This window comes from Mandrillus leucophaeus, unplaced genomic scaffold, assembly GCF_000951045.1.
Source record: "Mandrillus leucophaeus isolate KB7577 unplaced genomic scaffold, Mleu.le_1.0 Scaffold44, whole genome shotgun sequence".
Classification (NCBI taxonomy): domain Eukaryota; kingdom Metazoa; phylum Chordata; class Mammalia; order Primates; family Cercopithecidae; genus Mandrillus; species Mandrillus leucophaeus.
The window spans coordinates 5,891,532-5,898,616 of record NW_012104698.1 but is presented as its reverse complement, the minus strand read 5'-3'; the positions used below and the strand labels follow the sequence as shown (position 1 = coordinate 5,898,616).

General features: G+C 35.9%; 1 long non-coding RNA gene across 1 annotated transcript in view; it reads left to right on the top strand.

The window, feature by feature from the left end:
• The first annotated feature begins 1,185 nt into the window (after positions 1–1,185).
• LOC105549454 overlaps positions 1,186–7,085 on the top strand; it is a 30,923-nt gene continuing 25,023 nt past the window's right edge. The window contains exon 1 of the long non-coding RNA XR_001007540.1: positions 1,186–1,252. This is a non-coding gene — a long non-coding RNA (uncharacterized LOC105549454). The remainder of the gene's footprint in view (positions 1,253–7,085) is intronic.

The following is a 7,085-nucleotide window of genomic DNA, read 5'->3' as shown; positions in this document are numbered from 1 at the left end:
TTTGGGCCAAAAGTAATCTGTGAGATAAAATAGAAAGCTAAGTCCTTGTATGTCAGCACAACTGTGTTGCTCTCCTCTACCTCAGCATCCAAAGCCAAAATCACCATATCCACACACTTTCTCATAAATGCATGAGCTATTCTGCATGTGCACTGCAATAATTTATTGAGGCTCCCTGCCTAAATACCAGAGGCAATAGGTAGTCAGATGCTCAGCATATAAAAATTTCCTTTGTAAAATATTAGCAAAGCTATAAATTTGTCTGTTCTTTTATATAGTTATGCAAACACAAACATTTAATGTAATGTTAGGCACTGGCATAAATGCAAAGCATTTTTTGTAATTTTAAGGGGCAACAGCTATTCCCTTTTCCCACTCAAATGCTCAATCTTTCTTGGTCCTTTTATTCTCGTCTTCCACATTTTTTGTGTGTCTAAGGGCTCTCTGTGTCTCCAGAATAGGAAATCCTCATTGGATACCTGACCAGGGGTCAGGAAACTTTCTCAATGGAGGGCAAAATAACAAGTATTTTAGGCTGTGTGGGCCATATGGTCTCTGTCTCAACTACTGATTTTTACCATGCAAATTAACAAAATATAAACAATGGATGCATCTGTGTTCCAATAAAAGTTTGTTTTCAAAAACAGGCAGTAGACCAAATTTGACTGATGGGTCAGTTTGCCAGATCTTGCCCATATCTGAGCTTTCAGGGGCTAGATGTTGGTGTCATTTTTTTTTTTATTCTGGCTTATACTGAATTACTGAATTCATTTTTGTCTAATCATCACAGACTACACTACTTATGACTTTTTCCGAAGTCTGGAGTTCCCATGTATCTCTAGCTGACCTGAACCCTACATTGAAAATATTGCACTTCTGTACAAACTTATTATACATAAATATATAGTTATGCAAACTATATATATAGTACCCCATATACAAGCACAGAATTCTTACATGCATATATTGCATAGTGGTGAAGTCTGGGCTTTTAGTGAACCCATCATCTGAATAGTGAATATTGTACCCAATAGACAACTTTTCAATTGTCACCTGCCTCTCACCCTTCTAACTTTTGTGGTATCTAGTGTCTATTATTTCAGTCTGTCAGTGTGCACCAATTGTTTATCTCCCACTTGTGAGTGAGAATATGCAGTATTTGACTTTCTGTTTCTGCATTATTTCACTTAGGATTATAGCCTCCAGTTCCACCCATGTTGCTGCAGAAGCTATAATTTTATTCTTTTGAATGGTGAGTAGTATTCCATATATATGTGTGTATATTATATATATGTGTGTGTGTGTATATATGTGTGTGTGTATATATATATACACATATAATGCATTTTTATTATCCATACCTCCTTTGATGGATGCTTAGGTTGATTCTATATCTTTGCTGTTGTGAATAGTGTTGTGATAAACATACAAATGCAGGTATCTTTTTGATGTAATTATTTATTTCTTCTTAGGTAGATACTCAGTGGAATTGTCTGGTTGAATGGTAGTTCTGTTTTTAGTTATTTGAGACATTTCCATACTGTTTTTCATGAAAGCTATACTAATTTACATTCACACCAACAGTGTATAAATGTTCCGTTTCTTCCAAATCCTCATCAACATCTGTTGTTTTTTGACTTTTTAATAATAGATATTCTGACTGATATAAGATGATATCTCCTTGTGGTTTGAATTTGTATGTATATGATGATTAATAATGTCGAACATTTTGTCATATATTTGTTGGCCACTTATATGTCTTTTTATCCATTCATAAACTCTGCTCATACTTTACTAGGTTTGTTTTTTCTTTTTCTCTTCTTGAGCTGTTTTAGTTCCATAGGAACATACTTAACAAGGAGGTAAAAAAAAAATCTCTATTAGGAGAATTACAAAACACTGATGAAATAAATCGTACATGACACAAACTGAAAAGCATCCTATGCTCATGAATTGGAAAAATCAATATTGTTAAAGTAACCACACTTCTCAAAAAAATTACAGATTCAATGCGATCCCTATCAAATTATTAACATCAATGTTCATAGAATTATAAAAAACAATCCTAAAATTAATATGAAACCCAAAAAAAGCCCAGATAGCCAAAACAATCATATGCAAAAAGGACAAAGCTGGGGGCATCGCATTGCCTGACTTCAAATTATACCACAAAGCTATGGTAACCAAAACAACATGACACCCGTGTGAAAATAGACATATGGATCAATGGAGCAGAATAGAGAACTTAGAAATAAGCCATATACGTCCCACTAACTGAGAAAGTCAGCAAAAATATACCCTGGGGAAAGGACAGCCTATTCAATACATGGTGCTGAGAAAATTGGATAGCCATATGCAGAAGAATGAAACTGTACCCATACCTCTCACCATATACAAAAATTACCTCAAGATAAAATGTAAGACCTGAAACTATAAAAATCCTAGAGGAAAACCTGGGAAAACCTCTTCTGTACATTGGCCTACGTAAATAATTTATTACCAAGTCCTCAAAAGCAAACTCAACAAAAATAAAAATAGATAAATGAAACTTAATTAAACTAAAAACCTTCTGCACAGCAAAATAAACAATCAACATAGTAAAGAGGCAAGCTACATCACAGAAACAGTGTTTGCAAACTGTGAATCTGACAAATTCATTCTTAATTGTGACTCAAGGAGGGTATCAGTTTTATCCTTCACAATTTAGACTTCCCTATTTAGACTTAAATGACCATCTTTTTCACTCAAGGCTTAGTTTACCCCTGGTAACCCCCACTTTCTCTGTAAGCATGCAAGACGCTGTATTTCCAATATGCACTAACCTCATCGGTTCACTAGGAATGCTTTAAATTGAATTTAAAGGAATATAGTGGCTTCGACTTGAAAAACTTTAAATTATCTTACTTGGCATGAACTCTGGAGGTATTTCCAGGTTTTTTTTTAATATTAACTCATAAATATACCCAAGGACCTTAGGCCATTTTTATCGCTCCACTATTTACCTTATAGATACAGATAGTTATTACAGCTCTAAAGATGCCCATGCCTCCATAGGAGATAGATTTAAGGACTAGAAAAGGCTATGGTTTACTTCAGGAAAGGAAGTCCTCCAACTCATTTACATTTAAGTCTCGTGTGCTGAAAGCAGGTTATACATTTACCCCTAAAGCAACCATCAACATTTAGGGACTGAAATTATAATTCAACATTCAGATCAATTGAAATTAATTTCCTAGTTCTGGGAGGGACTTTTGCCTTTCTTGAGAGTAAGTGTAGTTCCCTGACATCCTGGCCAAAATCAATGTAATTTTTACCAGATAGGAAAGGGTGTAGAAATAGCTGAGTGATAAATTGGGGTTAGTCATCCTTTATAAGCACACAGGAGTGCTGAATCAAAAGGAAAGGATGAGAAACACATATTCAACCATTCACTTTTAGCATGACCTTGGATGTACTGCTCAGCCTCTCTGTCTGCTCAACCTCCCTCCTGTGGAAAATGAGCTTGATAAAGTAGCATCTTAGATTTCATGGAAGTAGGAGGCATTGGAATATATCACTCAGCCCCAAGTACTCAACTCTGCACAGACCGGGTATAGATCGTAAAAAGTTTGATTAAAGAGTGTACTCAAATGACACTTCTGTTATTGCTGAAAGCTCAACAGAGGATGCTGTGTCTCGTCTGCAACCCACTGATTTTCTAAATTACCAATTTATAAAAGTTCTTTTCAGAAACACTCTGCATAATGTGCCTATTGTTCTACCTTTTCCTATTTTTGAAACAAATCAGCAGCAAAGAGAATTACTTCATTTACTTCCAAAGAAGGTTAGTTGTTTCAGAGATACAAGACTGAATGACCTTTTAGCTGTTCTTTGCCGAGATAATCTAGTCATGACCAATCTGCCTTTGTCGATATTTTCCCATGAAAAAGACTCAGAGGACCTTGGAAAATTCATAAGGGTAGGAATGTGGAGAACAGAAATAGGTGTCTTAGATTTAACAATACATAGTTTTACAAGTTCCTGACACTATTCACTGTAGTCTTCTCAGGAAGAAAGTCCATTGAGAGCAGCAATGTGAAAAAAGATGAATTCTGCTCACTCCCCTCAACTCTGTAATACTGAACTAACTGGTCACTCCAACAACAATGCTGAGTTGACAGCACTCAAGTCCAAATGACCACTTCCATGATTGGAGTACCTGGCTGGGAGAAAGTCCTAAATTCAAAGTATACGCTCAAGATTTCATTGATGGTGGGTTCAGTGAAGTCATAACAATCATATCAGTAGTTGCTAATGATAAGGTGCTGCTGGGATCATCTTGGTAGATTTTCTGGACTAGTATGCCAGCTTATGCTGTAGGATTCTGTCAGGTTGTTAAATAGGCAGGAGATTTCTCCCTAATAAAGCCATTCACATTAGTATCCTCTCAGAGGAATGGGAGCAAATTCTCACGTTTGCAGCAGTCTCTTAATCATGGATTGAATGTCCACTTGACCACTCTTCCCAAACTTGTGCTAAAAAAGAGAGATGAAAACATTTATCAGTCAGTCCAGTCTTTTCACTTAGATCACTTACTGCCTGTACTCTTCCCTACTGTCTCCCAAACTAAAGTAATAAGGAAGACTTATTAAAGCAGGAGATTATAGGGCTGATTCTTGGAGGATGAAGAAACATTTCTGTTTAGAGAATCAGAAAGACATTGAGAGCAGAAGAAACTTAACATATCTTACAATAGACCTGGAGGTGTTTTGAGAATCTGGGGATCACGAAAAGCAGTTTGATTTGGTTCAGTATACTGGGAGAGCTTGTACAAATAAATGGTGGGCGATAAATCTTAGATCATATTATCAAGGTCATTAGATTTTTCCTGAAGGCATAGAAAAATGAAACAACTCTTTAATTACCTTTTATCACTATAAAGCAGTAATTCTCATTTATCTTTTTATCCATGTTCACAGGGAGCATAGAACAAAATAAATAATTATTGAGAAAAAAAGCAATAGTTAAATGGCAGTATAACAAGTTACTGGACATTCTGTCAATTGTTTTGAGAAACATAGTTCTAAATATAATATACACAAAATTCTTAGAGGTTAAGTCAAGTCATATTGCTGATTCCAGAAAAGTAGAGGACTAAAGTTTAGAGAAAAGCAAAATAAAATAACTATTTTTTTTAAATTTACCCTTTTATGAAGCAACTTTTTATTTAAATAGAACATTTTCTTATTTTATTGAATATGCATTAGCTTCATAAAGTCATTTTTGGAAGAGTGGTATAAATATGCTATTAATACATAAATGCATAACAACTTCTTGTATCTGAATAGCATTATACAAAGCAGTTTTGTATCCATTATCTCCATAAACCTTGCAGCAACCTAATGAAGTAGATAAGACAAATACCATGTTTTCCAATGGTCAGAGCCATGTAGCTAGCTCAAAAAATAAGAACCCAAGTTACTGTAATCACATTCATTGAACCTTTTTTTATGGCATAATAGCATTAAAATCCCACATAACTTACAAGCTCTTAGAGTAGTAGGAACAAAATAGAAATATATTTTATATGTCTTATGGACCAGAATAACAAGAATATTAATTTTTAACTGTGTCAGGACAGCCAGACAGACTTAGAGAAAAGAGTAGGGACTTTGAGGTCTTAGGAAGCGTCTGTTTCTGGAATAGGTGGTGCAGTCCTAATTGGCTGTTTCTGTTCTTTGAGGCAAAGGTTGATGGGGTGATATCAAAGTCCCTTGAGGCACTTTAGATAAATCTGAGATTTAGGAGTGGTAATAATCAAACACTTTGGTTGTCATGCTGTTCCATTCACATGGATTCTGACTATTTCTTTCACATCTGAGCAGAGGCAATTAGGTAGAGTGGGTGAAATGACTCTATTAGAACAAGTAAAGAAAAAATGCAAAATGCATGAAGAAATGGAGTAAGATAGGAAGAAGTTAGAAGAAGGATGTCAGGGAGGTTGTCATGGGATCATTCAGAGAAAGAAGAAGATACAGCATATGACAATTCAGTAGCCCTCTCACCATCCAGAAAGAAAATGGAAAACAACCAGCACTTGGGCCTCCCCTCCCCATGGCTGGCTCAAGAGAGGCATTGCTGACTGATCATGCCACTGTTACCTACTAGACCAAGAACATATCAATTAATATTCAGTTAGTTTTCTCATGCAGATGAAATTCAGTTTGCCTAGGTCATGTGGAACTACTGTCATTTTGTTCTGCTGGAGCTCACATCTCTCATATTCGAAAGACGGGCATACTGTTAGGCCTTCATGGGAGGCAGAACTTTAAGACCTGCTCAGAGTACAAACAGAAGTGTTGGAGACATAGACATTGCACCAGTAGAAATTTAGAAATTGCCTTCACTAGACTCATGCATGCGCCAGCAACATGTGCAACGTAAAACATGCAGGTATACCCCCAAGCAGGAAGACCACTTCACACAATATTCATGAAATATCCTTTATGGTGTTTTTGGATGCAAGTCTTATATCTCAAACTGAGAGATACATAGGTGAGGCAGCACACTGAAGTCAGTCTTGAGAACATTGCCAGAATGGAGTTCACAACTTTCTTCCATTCATTTCTGATAACCTAGGCCTCCTTCGAATCGAGAGGACTGGAGAACACTTTTTACATTTTATTTCACAAATATTTTATTGGCTAATCCTAGGAGTTAGTTATAAGTCTAGACATCTCACATAATGAGAGCCTAAACTTCTGAATTAATGACTAAAGTTCTCTTTCTCCTGTAGGTTCCTTAGATACCCTCTGTACAAAATATTTTCGATTATCTTTTAATACCCATCTCAGACACCATCTCTTTATAAAGGTTTCTCGGAATCCTCATAAAGGATTTGTAGGGTTCTCCTCTGTGCACTCATACCAATACCACTTTATTCTCTCACATACAAGTCACACACTGCTCAAGTTTATTGTTTATGCGCCTTTCAAAAGACAATTACTTTTCCAATACTCACTCAAGAAAAGCTTGCAATGTGTCATAATCTATGCTGGACCAAATGTGAAAAACAAAAAAAAGAAAAGAAAAAAGACCAAGCCGGG